Source organism: Podarcis gaigeae (assembly GCF_964106915.1).
Source record: "Podarcis gaigeae genome assembly, chromosome: 12".
Lineage (NCBI taxonomy): Eukaryota > Metazoa > Chordata > Lepidosauria > Squamata > Lacertidae > Podarcis > Podarcis gaigeae.
Window position 1 is genome coordinate 56213035 of NC_139688.1, and position 16915 is coordinate 56229949.

The 16915-nt window shown below is 44.4% G+C and overlaps 1 protein-coding gene across 11 annotated transcripts in view; it reads right to left on the bottom strand.

The window, feature by feature from the left end:
• ELMO1 (engulfment and cell motility 1) overlaps window positions 1-16915 on the bottom strand; it is a 299706-nt gene that overhangs the window by 59839 nt on the left and 222952 nt on the right. The window contains exon 1 of one of the 11 annotated variants that reach the window (XM_083706314.1): window positions 16004-16514. The exons of the other annotated variants lie outside the window; for them this stretch is intronic. The gene's annotated coding sequence lies outside the window, so the exon portion shown is untranslated. Of the gene's footprint in view, window positions 1-16003; window positions 16515-16915 lie in introns of those variants that run through there. 11 annotated transcript variants of the gene reach the window in all.

Consider the following 16915-nt stretch of genomic DNA (forward strand, 5'->3'; position numbering starts at 1 on the left):
CTGTCATTTCCATATGCTCCCCAATAGCATACTGTGAAAGGATAGTCGCAGAACTGTCTGCAAACCAAGCAGCTGATTCCTGCACCTGTAGAAACGTACGTTCATGGGAGGAGAAGCAAATATATGAAGATGGCCTGAGAGCGGGATTAATATTGTTAAAAAATACATGAAAGATAGACGCTTTTGCTTTTGTCCACACAATAATAATTTGGCATATGCAGTTTAAAGCGCAGGCTTTAAAGGCATTCAGAGTGTCAGGAATAACATAATAATAATAATAATAATAATAATAATAATAATAATAATGGCTCCAAAAGGAGAGAAGAATGAATCCTGATGATCTGAGGAACTGTGTGCTGTGATAATCTCTTGATAGTCGCAGCCTGTATCAAACAGTAGCAGAAACCTCTGGGAGTTTTGGTTCAATGAATCTTTTAAATCATGTCTCAACCAAGCATATGAAACATGTAGTTCGTTTTAATAAGCTATATTTAAAACTGATGCTGTGCTCTCTTTGGGGCTTTGAATCTATTACGAGCTGCTTCTCGTTATCTCCCTTAATGTTTCAGGAAAAGGCAATTTGGTCAACGTACGAAAGTGAGAGATTAAATTAATAAGTGGTTTAATATGCAGTGACCAAAATGGTTTGTTCGGTTTATTATACACAAAGGTCGAAGTAATATCTATTGTTACACTAAATTGTATAATCCACCCCAGATAGTAGTTGTTATGTAATATACATTTATTTCTCTAATAATTATGAAAGAAAGTGCATTGCACCATTGTAAAGCCTGGTTTGCAAAGCTTCCTATGCTAGGCTAGAAATTTGTCGGGGGTCTTGCCCCAACTCTGATCCTTCAGTTTCAAGGCCGAAGGAGCAGTGGATTCTCTAGGGAGCCAGCGACTAGTGACACAGAAGGCAGCCCCTGGACAGCGGGATCTGCCAAGGGAATGCAGGCCCTGCAAAGAGGAACTGTCTTTCCCTGACGATGGTATCTGGAATGGAGCATCGTCCATCAGAAAAGCTGATGGTGGAGGATGCTGCTAGCAGATCGTCAAAGACTTTCATATCTTTGGATGGGCTTGCTCAGCAGCTGGAAGAACCTTCTTCCCCTAAAGAAGCACTTGCCACCGTGATTCTTCCATGCCTGCCCAGTAGAGGCTTAGCAGTACTGACAAAGGTCCACTCTATGGGAAAGAATACGGACATCCGTATGGGGAGAAATCAATCGCTGCAAGAGAGATCCTTGCAATAGCTCAAACCACAGTCAAGAGGGTGACCACTGAAAATGAAGATGGTCCACGAAGAATTAAAACTTAAAACCAAGGAACAGAGGTAGTTTGTAATAAGAACTTACTACAAAACAAGCCGCCTGGAAGCTACCAATGGGGCAGTCAAAAGAGAAATGAGCAGAAAGGGTTGATTCCGGCTTGAGAAGTTTCCAGAATAAGGCTTTGTGCAGCTAGAGCCCACGCGGCTGTACAGAAACCTTGACGTACACAGAAACTGATACTGTTTTGGCTTTGCCTTTAACCAGATTATTTTATGGAAATGGAGTGGCAATTTAATTAGCAGCAAAATTCTGTTACAGATTTGAAACTAATCGTATCTCATTATTTGTGCATGTGTGTATATGTGTTTGTGTGCAGAAAGATGGGGCATTTGGGGAGGCAGCCTTAAAAAAAATAAAAATACACAAGTAGGATAGGGAGACAGATGTTGATAGATGCCCTCTAGGCTCTTGGCTCAGAAATCTTCTGTCTGCTGAATGTTTGCTGTTCTGTGGCCTGCCTAATCAAAGGCCCAGGCAAGTGTTGCAGGAGCTATTAGGGACATCCAAAGGCATTAGGACTAGGGGTCAATGCCCCGGCCACCCACATGCCAAAGGTTCTATCCTTTATAGGCGACACGTTTCTAACAGCTCCCCAAAGGCCCCTGTCGCCAGCTCCCAAGGCCCAGAGGCCTAAGCAACATCCCTCAACCCATTAGCATTACCAAAAGTGACTCGCAGAAGGATCACAGAAGCACTGCAGTCCCTGTGCAAGCTCCATTGCTGAAGGGCAATTGTTGAGAGATGGCAGTTTTGTGTCCACGGCTTCCACACTTGCATCTCGGTGTGGAAAACAGAGAGGTACCTGCCTATCTTACTGTTTTTGCTCCTCCACGGACTCAGCTAGATTGGTAAAGAAAAAGTGATTTATATGTGTTGTATATGCGATATAACACTGTGCCACCAGACGGTGCTGTGGAGCCCCGTGTTTCCCTACTGGATTTCTCTGTTTAAGTTTACAATGCGTGTAGCTGAAACGCTTCTTTGATGTGTCTAGATCCAGCCCATGTTCAACCACATCGGGCCACTGTTATTTCACCCTCCATGCTCCCCCTGCCCCTCTGTATTCACAATGCAGTATGGGGAAAATAATACAACTTACTTAATGGAGTTTATCTGTTTTCCTGCATCACAGGGTGTTGGAATACATGACCTTTGGTACCTTCCAACTCTATGATTACAGAGAGAATTACTTTGAATAGTCCACGACGCAACATTAGTCAAAAATTAGGGGGTTGGGAAATGCGTTTGAAATTTTCCCAGAGGAATCAATGAAAATCATTGATTCGTTATGCGGGTACTTGGCTAATGAATGATTTTCAAAAGAACACATTGTTTTGAAAGGGTGCTGTTCTGTTCAACTATTTTAGTAAGACTAGTGGAAAATTAAATCCAAAAATTCAAACCCACCCAACCGATTTGCAGCAATAAGGGCTTGCTGCCCGAAGCAAAGGCCGTTTATTTTTAGTCTCTATGTGTGCCTCTCCATAGAAAAACTGATCCAATTTCTCACCATCTTACTTGCTTTTACCACCCATTCTTTTAGAAATCTGCCTGAATAAGTTGTCTATGCTAAAACGTAGTCTTTGTTTTACTTTTATCTTGAGTAAGAGAAAATCCAAGCAGCATTTTCTTGGAAATGTAGATCCAAATTGGGTTTCAAAGTCTAGGATGGGAGGTTACCAATATTTTAAAGCTTGTTAAAGAAATGTTCTGTGAAGCATCTAATGGGGCCCTGAATGTGAGACTAAATGGAAACCTGCAAAGCAACTTCTACTAAATAATAATACATGGTGTAAAGAGATGGTGCACATATGCACACATGTAAACTGATGATTTTTTTTTGTGGGGGGGAATATATACAGTGGTGCCTCGCAAGACGAAATTAATTCGTTCCGCAAGTCTTTTCGTCTTGCGAGTTTTTCGTCTTGCGAAGCACGGTTTCCCATAGGAATGCATTGAAAATCAATCAATGCGTTCCTATGGAAACCGCCTTCAGACCAGGTCCGGGGACAGTCTGTCCCCCGACCTCTTCTGAAGGCCGGCGGGGGGGGGGAAGTATTTGTTTCCCCCCGCCTGCCTTCCCGGGACAGCGGAGACTTCTCCGCTGCCCCGGGGGATCTTAAAATGCTGGCAGGCGGCAGCGAACGCTTCGCTGCCGTCCCCCAGCATTTTAAAAGCCCCCGGGACAGCGGAGACTTCTCCGCTGTCCCGGGGCGATTTTAAAATGCTGGCGGGCGCCAGCGAAGCCTTCGCTGCCATCCCGCCAGCTGCCGCCCGCCAGCATTTTAAAATCGCCCCGGGACAGCGGAGAAGTCCTCCGCTGTCCCGGGGCGATTTAAAAGCCCCCGGGAAGGCAGGCATGGGTCCTGGACCTCTTCTGAAGGCCGGCGGGGGGCAAAAGTCTTTGTCCCCCCTGCCTGCCTTCCCGGGGGCTTTTAAATCGCCCCGGGACAGCAGAGAATTCACCCGCTGTCCTGGGGCGATTTTAAAATGCTCCCGGACTGCTTTTGAAGGTGGGGGGGGGAGCAAAGACTTTTGCCCCCCGCCCGCCTTCAGAAGAGGTCCAGAGGGCTCTCCAAGCTGCGGATAGCAGCCTGCTGCCCCGCGCGAGGGGCGCTCTGCTTAAGAGCGCCCCTCGCGCGGGGCAGCAGGCTGCTATCCGCAGCCTAGGCGGGAACTCTTCTGAAGGCTGGCGGGGGAGAAGGGCTTTCCTCCCCACCGCCAGCCTTCAGAACAGCCTTCTGAATGTTGGCGGTGGGGAGGAAAACCTTCCTCCCACCGCAAGTCTTCAAGACAGGTCCGGGAACAGAGGAGAAGCGCTGCGCACCTTCCCCTCTGTTCCCGGACCTGTCCTGAAGGCTTAGATAGATAGATAGATTCTTTATTGTCATTACACAAGTGCAACATTGCACAAGTGCAACGAAATTGGATGCCATCCCTTAAAAACAACAAAAGCAAAACAACAACAACAACCAAACAAACCACATTCCAGCCACACCCACACCCACACCCATCAAACTCCCAGGTCACACTATCGAGTTACTGCATTTAAGAAGGCCACAGCTCTTGGATAGAAACTATTTTTCAGTCTATTTGTCCTTGACTTGATGTTTCTGTATCTCCTGCCAGAAGGCAGTAGTACAAACAGACTGTGTCCCGGGTGAGATGCATCCTGCAGGATATTGTTTGCTTTCCTAAGACAACGGGAACCGTACAGTTCTTCCAAAGATGGGAGGGGATGACCAATAATCCTTTGGGCTGTGGTTATGACCTTCTGGAGCACCTTCCTCTTCCTAGCTGTACAGCTGGAGAACCAGGCACAAATACAGTATGTGAGAATGCTCTCTATGGAGCCTCGGTAGAAGGACACCAGCAGTCTCTCACTCAGATTGTTCTTCTTTAAAAGTCTGAGGAAATAAATTCTCTGCTGGGCCTTCTTCACCAGAGCAGTGGTATTTGCGCTCCAAGTCATGCCCTGATCGATAGTCACTCCCAAAAACCTGAATTCCGCCACCCTCTCCACCCGTTCCCCGTTGATATACAAGGGCTGAATGTCCGCCTTTTTTTTCCTGTAATCCACCACCAATTCCTTGGTCTTAGTCGTATTAAGAGCCAGATTGTTCTCTCCACACCAAGCACAAAGCCGCTCCACCTCGTCCCGATAGGCGGACTCATCCCCTCCTGAAATGAGCCCCACCACCGTAGTGTCATCAGCAAACTTGATGATTTTGTTGCTGGAATAAATGGCTGTACAATCATACGTATAGAGAGTATAGAGCAGGGGACTCAACACACAACCCTGTGGTGAGCCGGTGTTAAGGCTAAGGGCTGTGGACATATGTGACCCTACTCTAACCCTCTGAGAACGTTCTGACAAAAAGTCCAAAACCCAGAGACAGGTGGAGTTGGAGAGTCCAATCGCCTCTAGCTTGGACACCAGTCTATGGGGGAGGATAGTGTTAAAAGCAGAGCTAAAATCCACAAACAGCAGCCTCACATAACTCCCCGGCTGCTCCAGATGGAACAGAGCAGCATGGAGAGTGGTAGTGATAGCGTCTTCCGTGGATCTATTTGCCCTGTATGCAAACTGGTAGTTGTCAAAAGTTGATGGAAGACAGGAAATAATGTGACGGCGCACCAGTTTCTCAAAACACTTCATGATGATTGGAGTCAGTGCAACTGGTCTGTAGTCGTTCAGACTACTGATTGTGGATTTTTTAGGCAGAGGAACAATAGTTGACGACTTCAGGCAGGGTGGGACAATAGACTGGTGTAAGGACTTGTTGAAGATCTTAGTAAAGACCCTCGCCAGCTGATCCGCACAGCCCTTCAACACCTTTCCCGTGATGCCATCAGGTCCAGCAGCCTTCCTCGGATTCACCATCCTCAATACCTGTCTCACCTCATGCTCCTCTACAGTGAATGAGGGGCCCCTATGGGCTGGTGGCTGTAATACCGGCGTCTCAGGTGGCTCCTTCTCGAAGCGAGCAAAGAAGAAGTTAAGCTCCTCCGCCAGCAAAGGGTCACCGTCGACAGCACCAAGGTTAGGTTTGTAGTTGGTAATATGCTGAATCCCCTGCCACATCTGTCTTGTGTTGTTACTCCTTAAATTATCCTCAATCCTCTGCCTATAGACCAGTTTTGCCCGTCGAATACCCCTCTTCAAGTTTGCTCTTGCCACACTGTAAAGCTGCACCTCGCCCGACCTAAAAGCCCTGTTCCTTTCCCGCAACAGGCACTGGACCTCTCTATTCATCCAGGGTTTCTGATTGGGGTAAAACCGGATGGATTTATTTGCTGTGACAGTGTCTGTGCAGTGATTGATATAGCACAGAACTGCCGCCGTGTGCTCCTCCAGGTCTGAACGATCGAAAATGTCCCAATTGGTTCTCTCAAAACAGTCCTGCAGCTGATGGATAGCACCTTCAGGCCAGATTTTAACAGTCCTTGATATTGTGGGAGCCCGTTTCCTGAGTGGGATATATGCTGGTACCAGGAACAGAGACATATGGTCGGACTGGCCCAAATGTGGCAGCTGTAAAGCCCTATAGCCGTGATTTACATTCGAATAAACTTTGTCCAGTGTCTTGTCCCCTCTTGTGGGACATTTCACATGCTGATAGAGCGTTGGGAGCACTGTTTTAAGTTCAACATGATTGAAGTCTCCCGCAATGATGTGCACAGCTTCAGGATGCTTGTCTTGCTGGCTGCTGATAAGGCTCTGCAGGCATCCCAGCGCCAAGTTGGCATTGGCATCTGGTGGCACGTACACACCAGTTAGCATAACAGCTGTAAACTCCCTAGGGAGATAGGCTGGTCTACATTTAACAGCCACATATTCCAAATCCGGTGAACAGTAACTGCCAACGGTCTTAGAATTATTGGACCAGCATTTGTTCACATATACACACAGCCCCCCTCCTCTGGTTTTTCCGAAGTCCATACCTCGGTCATGACGATGTACCACACAGCCTTCCAACTGAATAGCCGTGTCTGGTACGGACGGTTGAAGCCATGTCTCAATGACAAATAAAACGCAGCAATCTTTTACAAGACTGTTCTTTGCCGCCAGCAGCCTCAATTCATCCATCTTGTTGGCAAGAGATCTCACATTAGCAAGAAATATGCTAGGGAGTGGTGGTTTAGATGGACTCCTCTGCAATCTTACCAGGACGCCGGCCCGACAACCCCGCCTTTGCCTCCTGTCTCTACGCCGCCTTCGCCTCCTCCCTGGCGGCATAGTAATCCATGGAGAACCCGGTGGCCTGGCTACTCCCACAGGAGCGTTATCTGGGCAAAAATAATCAGCTCTCACAGCTTGTTCACACTGTAACCCGACCTTCAGGAGTTCCTGCCTGCTATAAATCTTTCTTGCCCGGCCAAACATACTCAGAACAAGTAAAAATAAAAAACAAAGAACAAGTAAAAATAAAAAACAAAAGGAGAGCACTGAGCCGCAGCGTCTCTGCGCGCCGCCATCTTGGAATCCAAGATGCTGTTCTGAATGTTGGCGGTGCGGAGGAAAAACCCTCCTCCCACAGCAAGCCCCGGGAACAGAGGAGAAGCGCTGCGCACCTTCCCCTCTGTTCCTGGACCTGTCCTGAAGGCTTGCGGTGGGAGGAGAGCTTTCCTCCCCACCGCCAACATTCAGAATTTTGTTCTGAATGTTGGCGGTGGGGAGGAAAAACCCTCCTCCCACCGCAAGCCCCGGGAACAGAGGAGAAGCGCTGCGCACCTTCCCCTCTGTTCCCGGACCTCCCACCGCAAGCCTTAGGACAGGTCCGGGAACAGAGGAGAAGGCGCGCTGCGCTTCCCCGCTGTCCCCAGAGATTTCCCTATGGGCTTTCGTCTTGCGAAGCAAGCCCATAGGGAAATTCGTCTTGCGAAGCCGCTAAAAAATCAGAAAACCCTTTCGTCTTGCGGGTTTTTCGTTTAGCGAGGCATTCGTCTTGCGGGGCACCACTGTAATTCTGCATCTGTAGCAATAGAAAGGTAGTTACCAATTCTTCAGCTCAATGGATGTTGTTTTATCTATTTATTTCATGCAGTGTTTCAAAATTATTATTATTATAATGTAAAATTAAATTAGCTCAAAAGAATATAATTAATACCCAAACGTCAGTGGCACTGATGCCTTTTGCTGCATGAAGGTCGGTTAAGCTCTCTTGTATATAAATAGAACATTTTGCATTAATATACATAATAAACACTTAGGAGTGGTTAAAACTTATGCAGCTTGCACTAGACTATATTCAAGAGAAAAGATAAAACCAAGATATTTGAAATGTTCCATCTAGGACCACTTTTGTTTCTGCAACAGACACTGCCCACACTTTTGAGTCACAAATGTCTGAGACAAAAATAGATTTTAAAAAGGAAACATATACCTATATATTGTCACGAATTATTGGGCCTCTTTATATATACAATTATATCAGGTGCTATGTTGGAACCTGGAGGTGATTGTGGGCTGGGTACAGATAAAAAAACAACAAACTGAATCTAGACAAGATGAAGGTGTTGCATGTTCTGAGTTCTTGGGTCCGCTCCAGAGGGAAGTGATCTCGCCAGGAAACAGCAAGTATGTAGCTTGGGCCATTCCTGGATCCAAGATCATCACTGGAAGCTCAGGTAGTTTTCGTAGCTAGGAGTGCTTGTTTCCAAATGTAGCTGGCAATGGATGCTTTTGAGCAGAGATGACTTGGCCACTGTATTCCATGCAGTGCTAACCTCCAAATTAGACCATTACAATATGCTCTGCATGGGGCTGCCCTTGAAAACATTTTTGCATGTAGAACCTGTAATGTGAACCTACTCCAGGGGTCTGCAACCTTTAAGACAGAAAGAGCCACTTGGACCCATTTCCGAGGGAAAAAACTGGGAGCCGCAAAACCATTGCGACATTTAAAACAAATATAACACTGCATATATTGTTTCTTACCTTAATGTCCGATCTGACAGCGGGAGGGAAGGTGACGTCGGGACGGTGCGTGACTAACGCACGCACCGCCCCCATGCGACGTCACAGCCAGTACAGTGCCCGCCACAGTGGGGAGTGTCGGGGCGCACAATGCGCTTCCTCCCCTCGCTAGTATCCGCCCTGGAGCCGCGGCAAAGGTGTAAAAGAGCCACATGCGGCTCTGGAGCCGCGGGTTGCAGACCCCTGACCTACTCCCTAAGCAGGCTCTACACACCGTGAGTGGCCGAACAAGGACTATTTGCAAAGGTATTTACACAAACATTTACACAAGTTCAACATTATAGATTCTACACTACATGCAGCGGGGAAAGATTCACGAGCTCAAAGTTTCCTCTTCTAATGCCCTACCTGTATTTCCTACACGGTAGGGTTTATGTCAGTAAAACAATGACTGAATTCGTATTAAGGCCACACTGCAAACTCTGCAGTGGGATTAAGTTGTGCATATTTCTATACTGTGCTCATGAAGTCAGCAGGCAAGATCTATGCAGGCAGACTGGGGTTTTGACCAATCTTCGGGGGGAAAGGAGGGCAGAAAAGTTTTGCAATCACCTTCCACCATGATTTGCTTCCACAACCCAGCAAATCACTTTCAATAACCCTCAAGTGATAATCCTGTCTTGAGAAAGATTAAGCAGGTGTTAAAAAGCAATTTAGTCACTCGCACAAGCTGTTGTCATGAAAGGGGTGCCAACGTCTTCTCTTTCTCATTTCTTCCCCCTTGCAGTAAACTTGGGAAATGCATCTAAACTTTGAATGCATCTAACTCTGCTCATGTGGGATCTGGGATTATGGCCACACTTCAGAGAAGGCGATCTTCTGCTGATGCTCTTTTATGTTATGCAGCCACCAGAAATGGGTAGAATCGAGAGCATTAAAGGCAAAAATCCTGATAATGTCAAAGTTACAATGTGCTCCTGGAGTCTGCATTCTACCTGTGACAACAGCACACAGGTAATGTGACTAGACTATTCCTGAGCAGCTGCCAAAAGAAATTTCTACTTTGCATGCTATATAGAATGCCAAGACAATGCAGGAACAATTGTGGGGCTGTAAAAACTGTCACAGCTGACAGTTCTTATTGTTCATGAAACTTCAGTGGAGTGTAGAAAGTTTTCATATTAACACTCTGGGGGGGGGGGGGGGAATCACAGAACAAAAGTAAGCGCGGGCATAATCAGAGTACCTCCATGGTCCCAATCTACCTTGCTCTCACCTATTTCATCTTAATTTAGTGTTATCAGTTTCTACCCACATGTATTGCAGAAGGAAATGGAAAGAATAGATGGATGGGAAGAAGAGTCTGTGGCTACATTTCAATTTAAAAAACAACAACACTGGACATAAAAGGGATCTTCTATTTCCCAGTAAAATCTACCTTAAAGGTAAAGGTAAAGGTACCCCTGCCCGTACGGGCCAGTCTTGACAGACTCTAGGGTTGTGCGTTCATCTCACTCTATAGGCCAGGAGCCAGCGCTGTCCGCAGACACTTCCGGGTCACGTGGCCAGCGTGACAAGCTGCATCTGGCGAGCCAGCGCAGCACACGGAACGCCGTTTACATTCCCACTGGTAAGCGGTCCCTATTTATCTACTTGTACCCGGGGGTGCTTTCGAACTGCTAGGTTGGCAGGCGCTGGGACCGAACGACAGGAGTACACCCCGCGGCGGGGATTCGAACCACCAACCATGCGATCGGTAAGTCCTAGGCGCTGAGGTTTTACCCACAGCGCCACCCGCGTCCCTAAAATCTACCTTACATAACACTAACTGTAAATTAATGTTTGGCTTAATAAAAATGAACACGGCAAAGTGGTTCTTGTTATCCACATTCAACGCCCAACACTAACAGGTAAGCAGAATGCCAAGTTTTGTAAACCTGGGAAACGAAGTAATGCTTATGAGGCTGTATTTATCACTTGGGTGACTTAAGGCGTGATTTCAAAATACACCTGAATTCCTTGAGGCTACACCTGGAAATGCCACAGTAGGAATGTTCCTGCCACTGAAAAGGCCATACTCCTTTGGAGACACACTCTTTTCCTTTTTTCTAAGTGGAAGTAGCGGGTTGAAATATTTCCTCATGCCAAGCAAGCATTTATTACATTTAGATCCTTCTGTCATGTAACTCAAGTCAGTGCAACACAGGATTCTCAGATGGTCTCCCATCTACGCACTGAGCAGACAGAGACCTGCTTGATGTCAGTAAAGTTACTGCAACAATTGCCTTTGACTCAAGCCCTGGGACCCATCCATTTACCTTCCTCTAAAACATGAGGGTGGACCTAGACTTAAATAAAAAACATATCACTGCTAATTAAAATCAAGTTACAGATAGGTAGCCGTGTTGGTCTGCCATAGTCAAAATAAAAAAAAAATTCCTTCCAGTAGCACCTTAAAGACCAACTAAGTCAGTTCTTGGTATGAGCTTTCGTGTGCATGGTATCTGAAGAAGTGTGCATGCACACGAAAGCTCATACCAAGAACTGACTTAGTTGGTCTTTAAGGTGCTACTGGAAGGAATTTTTTTTTGTTTTAATTAAAATCAAGATCCCAGTACAGTAACATTATTTTTTTTTTAAAAAAAACAAAAAAACTAAACCATTGTGTGATGTCAGTCAGTTGCAGGGGGGGAAAGCAGTATTATTGCACCATAAAGACTAATTAAAATGGCATAGAGCTTTTGTGGACTGTAGTCTATCACTCAACTTTATTGGCTACTGCTTGGGGGGCATGAAAACTCAGAACATAATGATGCCATGCTATGCATTGTGCTTTACTAGGTGTTATCCATAGAAGGCAACTTGGGACTGCTATTTTCATCGGAAGGTGCATGCTTCATAAAGCAAGCAAAGGAGTGACCAGAGGAGGAAGAATCATAGAATCATAGAGTTGGAAGAGACCACAAGGGCCATCGAGTCCAACCCCCTGCCAGAGGACTGTTCAGAACTGCTCGGAGGAGTGGAAAGAGAAGGAATACACATGGACGCCTTCATCTGCCTCACCTGGAACAAAACATGTCTCTCCCACATCGGTCTCTACAGCCACAGCAGGCGCTGTAACTCTCCAATGGTTTGACTTCACCCCTGCAGGTGAACTCTTCAATTGTCTCCAGAGACAGGCGGATACCAACAGCCGGAGCAGCTGCCAGAAAGAACATTTTTGCCCTGGGACTTCAGAACTGAAGGGATTCCCACTAAACCTCCATCCATTGGCCAAAGGACTCTATGTATTCATGTTCTGTAACACTGCAAGCTGATGCTAGCCGCCTTGAAAACGATTAAAAGACAAGGTATAATTCTTGAGAATGAACATACAAATTTTCAAAAGTTGTGAGATGGAATGAAATATTGGGTGGTCCTTGGTTGTGTTCAGAACTTGGTGAAATTTTGGAGATCTTTTGGAGGCACATTTCATATTCAATAAAATTCAGGATTTGCTGTGTTTGGGGGCTGGTCAAACCACTAGCAATCTCTGGGGACAAGTAGCTTCTCTCACTTCTTTAGGGAACTAGTTATACAGTGCAAGGCAATTATTTCAGTCATGCTCTATACTTGTGGCATTCTATAACTGAAGAACACTTGTGTTGACCTTTGTGGTGGGCATGTGCCTTAATTGCAGATGTTACTGCCCTGGGCAAATAAGCTTTGAATTGCATAATCTTGGGACCCATCCATCTAAGACCCCAGTAAGAAAATGGAAGGGGAAAAACTAAGTAACTAGCAACATGTAGTTATGTAAAAGTCTAGAGTGGCAGATGATATAATTATTCCCTCCCCAAAATGTAAGAGTGAATCCATCATAAAGCCTATCATTCAATGTGAACTTTCAGTGATGAATGTGGCAGCTAAGTATCTTTCATTAATGAACATTATCATGTGTGCAAGGGGTTTACACCCTTCAGCCAATTATATTACTCAGTTTGTCAGCTGAATACATATCCCAGCTTCTCACAGAGAAGATATATGGCAGAATTTATCAAGGTCAGTGAGATTTTCTTATTTCACAGTAGTACATCAACCATTTGGTTCATAGCATAACATCAAGAATTTCTTTGACATGAAGGAATGTCCTGAGAATAAGATCATGTTATCACTGTAGTAGAAAAAGATTGATTCCTAGGAGAAAATTGGGCACAACAAAATTAATCTTGTCCTTCCCCCAAATCCATCTAATCTCATGTATGTAAACCCAATTGAAAAACCCATTCCTGTTTATCTAAATATTAAAAGTTAAAGAAGCAGCAAGACTCTCAGAAATTGGTATGGTGAAAGGCGAAATCATGAGCCAGGAAGAGATGCTTACACACAATAAATATAAGAAGACTTAGATCATGCATGAATAGAAGCTACCTGCACTCTCAGAATGATACCTTACCACACAAATCTAAGAGAACAACAATGCCATGCAAGGAGTGTAGGATACTAACCAGGCATACAGACTTTGTGCCATTGACCAGCAATCACACTTTTAAAAGCAAGGGTACAGAAATACATGTCACAGACAAATTGCTTGAATGACATTCAGAGCATTGCCCCGCACCTATAAGCCTTTCTTGCTAAGGTAATGAACGTTTTAGAATTTTATGTATGCAAATGAGTCTTTACAAGAACTAGTCAAAACAGAGAAGAGATAAATAAACGGCTCAAGGAAAGAAATGTACAGAGGTTGCAGCCGGCTGAGTCACGACAACAGTTGGAAGACATCTACTGTGTGCTACCTTCTATGTTGTACTGTGTGTGCCTTTACTGACCATGCTGATTTTGCTTCAGGGAAGATAAAACGAACATTCCTTGCTATGGGGGTTTCTGAAGTAAAACTAGAATCCATATGAATCTCTGTTTGAATCCGGTCTTCAATTTTGAAGGGGTTAGTCCATCAAGTAAATTGATTTCCACAACAATGCAGGCCAATGAAAGACACTTTGAAATTGCGCGCGCGTGCACACACACACAAACACAAGGACTATAGTGTATCCCAATTGCTTTTCCCAAGCTTTATCAGTTGCAGGAGTCAATCGGCTTGCTCAAAGGCTTGTAGTTGGTGAAGCTGAAGTCTAATACACAACAATCCTGTACTGGCAGCAAATAAAGCATTCAGCCCCAAACCCTAATTTATAGGTGGCTTAAACTGCAGTGCTGATTCTTCTAACTCTGCCATTGCCATGGCTGAAAACCAGCAAGATAGTCAGAATCCCCCATCCAAAGCTTAGCAGTTAAAAGCCTGCCCCCTCCATCTCTTTTCTGTTCAGCTGTTAATGCAGAGAGAGGGAGAAGTAAACAAATCCCTTCAAACAAGGTTAAGTGAGATGCTCGGATTCTAGCAGTCAAACAGTATTTAGTCATCAATAGTAATTGAAGCTGACAGATTTATATTCTGTTTGAATTACATCCCCAAAGTGTTAGCAAGAACTGAAAGGATGTTTTTGCACTATGAAATAGATTTCTTTCAAGGATGAATGGCAAGAGGTAGAAAGTCAATGTTTGAGAGCAGCACTTTATTTTACAATTCTGAAGGCTGTGTTCCCTACTACCCAAACATAATGTATCAGTAAGAAATGGCACTCAAAGGCTTCCTTATACATCTCACCACTAGGAGTCCGAAGTTGTGTTGTGACTCTACTCAAAAATACTCTTTGTAATAGAATATCCAGTGGAAAGGGTTCTGATAAACAAATGTATTGAACAAACAACATCTCAGTTCAAGGCTAGAATTTCCATCATTTCCATCAGAGTTGGATCATCTTGATTTTCCCAATAACCACAAAATGACTTGGTCCCATTAAATCACAATGCATCGCCTAACAGCTGGATAAAACCTGAATGAAAAACACCTGGAATTTACTAGCAAATTTAATAAATATTGGTCAACGGCATAACAAACACTACCAATCTCTTTATAAAAATTCACTTGGGAACATTCATGAACACGTTAATGTGCACCATCTCTATTACAGCTCTTATTTCACTTTCGTATACAGAGAACCTCAGTGGAATAAAAGACTTCATGTAAATATTCAACAGCTCATCCGTGATCAGATTCCATTCAAACAGCTCATATATCTACATGGAAAATATAAGGTTCAAAAGTGCATTAAGAACAATGGTGGGAAAACTAACCCCAAGTGAAGGATCTAAAAGATGCAGAGTATGGCAACTTATATATTAATATGGCAACTTATATATTAATATATAAAATTACTTATATATGCGTAATTTTAGAGCCAAAAGCTCAACACATCACAACACTAAGAATCCAATATCTAGAAACTACATGGTTCACAAAGATTTCTTTATCTGATGTCTTCACTGAGGATCCCAAAGTCTCTATCTTGATGGAGTCTGAAAAGTGAAACATAAACTTTTCCTGACTCATACAATTTCTCAGTTTCGTGCTCTTCCTGACTCTGTGGTGTTTGAAAGGTTAAAAAGAGACCAAGAACATTGTTTTGGCTGAATGCAAACAGATTCATTCCTGGGTGGAACTCAACAGATTTTTACACACACACACACACTTGTCATATGGGGCTTCTGAGAGTATCTGCTTTAGGAGGCTAAGCTGACAGGGCAAGGAGAGTTATAATCCAGTATCCAACCCAAAGAAATCAAAAACAAAAAATTATCTGAATTTCCACTGTGCTGACCTGTCCAGTGTAGAAACATGTAATATATCTATTAGGGCTAGAATTACTATTTTTAATCCTAATTCTGAATTCCAATTTTTTAAAAAGTAGTTAGAAAGAGAATGGAATCATGGTGCTGAGAACAGAGATCAGCAAATATAGTTACCTGAATGAACTTTAAAAGCAAGCAACCAAAAATCAGCCATAGTAAAACCTGCATGCCTTAATGATGCAAACATTAGAAATCACACTGTGGCAGCTCCTTCCCTACCCCCATCTTAATTTCATGTAGTTTGTAATGAAATATTAACTTATGTGCATTTGTAAAATCTTTGGAACTGATGGAATTTAAAAAAGTAAACCATACATATCACTAATCATGAGCAAATCAAGGCAGTGGTAACAGCTACATTTATTGTATGCTTGCATATTTGGAGCCATTAAACAAAGTGCAATCATGTTCCATTTAAAAATAAAATCCTCAATAAAGGTTGCCAGCTCCTGGTACTAATCCTCACTGCTCCTCAAGCTGAAGTAGCAGGTTAAATAATTCAAAGATGCTCACTTACAGAAATCCAGTGGCTCCATCATGCACGGCAACCAATTTCCCTTTGGTACTACAGCAAGAGAATGACTTAAGGCTTTTTCTGCGGAAGGAGCAATATTCTCGAACAGCAGATGGCCTCTGATGAAGCCGTTTAATGAGATCCGTTTTCAGTTCGCCATAGGAAAACAGAGCCCCTTTCTACACACCTTGGCTTGGCGCACAGCTCAAGTCAAAAAGAATAAGCATGTAGCTTTGCTTATGTTTAGAGGGCTGAAGCCCAGTTGTGCTCTGATTGGCAAGCACCTAGCAAACGGCAGCCAATCAGCATGCCTGCTTTTTTTCAGGGAAACTCCTGCCCATTTATTTAGCATCTTCAGAGGACATATTTCCTAGGAGGATAGACTTGCTTCCAGCATCTTTCGCGGGGAAAATAACAGTGCCTTTTCTCTCCGTATATCCCTCGCCCCATTAGCCCTTCCTGCTATATTTTTAGGGCTGAGGAATTGTCTAGGGAAGGTTCAGATTCATTCCCAGCTCCCACCTTGCAGGCGAAAGAGGAGGGAGAGAGCCTGAGCTCAACAATTACGGATTCCATCACCATGGAAACTGACTGGATGCAGTGAGCTGGATTTGTGTAGAACATCTGCTGCCAGGCTCATAATCAAATGCAATCTCATCTTCCACCCCACCAACCCGACTGCTTATCTGATCGGGAGTTTACTTTATATGCATGCTATGAGAGCTAAAACATGTGTGTGTGTGTGTGTGTGTGTGTGTGTGTGTGTGTGAGAGAGAGAGAGAGAGAGAGAGAGAGAGAGAGAGAGAGAGAGAACAGGCGCATACATCTGCAGCTCAGGACACGCTCGTAGATCCTGCTAAATACTCATGCACATTGATGAAGCGGTAAACAACAGATGGGTAACAACTGTACATT